General features: G+C 35.0%; 1 long non-coding RNA gene across 1 annotated transcript; it reads right to left on the bottom strand.

The window, feature by feature from the left end:
* Positions 1-227: 227 nt before the first annotated feature.
* Positions 228-1239, bottom strand: LOC140885513 (uncharacterized). Its single transcript, XR_012150975.1, has 3 exons — positions 1131-1239; positions 471-517; positions 228-362 (listed from the first exon to the last, which is right to left on the bottom strand). It is a non-coding gene; the product is annotated as an uncharacterized lncRNA (long non-coding RNA).
* Between the last annotated feature and the right edge of the window lie 376 nt (positions 1240-1615).

Genomic DNA, 1615 nt, shown 5'->3' with positions numbered 1-1615 from the left:
AACATTCATCTTCTTCAATAGCTTTCTTCAACTTTTCTTGCACTTGTTTAATTCAATCATGAAAAGACTCGTTTTCAACCTGCAAATATCAAATTCCACGTAGTTACTCAATTTCATAAATTTTTAACATGGGATTTTACGAAACATGCTAATTACAAAGTCTAGTTAAACATAAGTTGTATGATCAAATAATATGTGCAAATTACAGAGAGGTAAAACAAGGGTTGGGGGCAGCCAATTTTATTTTACCCAGTCGGTAGCATAATCTCCGGCATGCCCATTAAGAACTTTGTGATTAACCCCTTCCTTGGTCTTGCTATCCTTGCTCAATGGGAGCAGAAGTGTTGCAGCTCCAGACCGATCTTGAAGTTTTGCACGAACAAAACTCATATTAAGAGTTGTAAAGATGGGGAAAAAATATGGAATATACTCAAGCAGACACAACCCTTAAGAGAACAACAAATTCTAACCTGGAAATTTTTTTTCGATAAAGAAGACCACCAAATTAATAGTGTACCTGAAACAACATTGCGTGGTGATCAAACATTTCTAAGATTACGAGCTCAATTCCTAAATAGAGCTCAGTTGTTTTTGTTCTGACTATGCCACAACCACATCAATTGTATCGTGTTTACCAGATGAAATAATAATGTATCGCACATGTATGAAAAAAGGTATCGCACATATATGGAAAAAGAATCTAAATAACTACCAAATAAATCCTCCCATGTTAAACATTCTGTTAGGCCACATAGCGAAAGAGACTCGACATTTATAGCTATAAACCTTTCTGGTGTTAATAGCGAAAGGCAAATACTCTCTTTACCTCACTCAGTATGCAACCAACAGAAGCAAGAAGAATCGAAGCTAAAATTCCAGCAACAGTTATTGCTAATGGCTCCTCTGTCCCCCGAAGCACTATCTTGAATTTATTGACTAAATACCTACAGCATCAAGAAGGCTTAAGAAAATGAATCCAAATTGTATCCCATTTAATAGCACTTTCATGTCTTCTTACGCATTAGGAGTGGGGAATTTCAGGATTTTATAATTATAATATTAATATGAAGTATATGCACATAAATATAGAGTAGGTGATAACTAAAAAATACAAGGAAAGCCATACTAACATTGTCTTGCCATACACCTTTCCTATCTCACTCAAGACAGTATCACTAAGTTTCGTGCAGAAACTAGCGACAAAACCAAATTCTCAAAGGTGCATAAATGCAGCTCCACTAACACCATAAATACACAACTAATAAAAAGCACATGAATGTTCTGCTAATCAGATCTGTATACAGCATCTCACCTCAAATAAAGGCCATAAATTATGAAATATCTTTTAAGGAGGATCGTCTTCCCTTAGCCAAAACTGCACCAAATAATCAGCCAAGATACAAACGGATCAAAAGGGACTAACAAGTAGCAAAGGCGCTGGAAATTTTGTAATTTAAAGAGGCAAGTGAAGGCCACTTTCATATAAATGCAGTGAATATTTGTGCAGTAACTATATACACCTAACAAAAATGAAATCATGAACCATAATACGAAGACGTTGTTGCTTTTTACTCGAGAAAATATAGTTGTAAACTCAAATTGCAAGCTTAAAAAA

The sequence above is a fragment of the Henckelia pumila genome, chromosome 2 (genome assembly GCF_033568475.1).
Source record: "Henckelia pumila isolate YLH828 chromosome 2, ASM3356847v2, whole genome shotgun sequence".
Taxonomy (NCBI): Eukaryota; Viridiplantae; Streptophyta; class Magnoliopsida; order Lamiales; family Gesneriaceae; genus Henckelia; species Henckelia pumila.
This window is presented reverse-complemented; position numbering and strand designations above follow the sequence as displayed.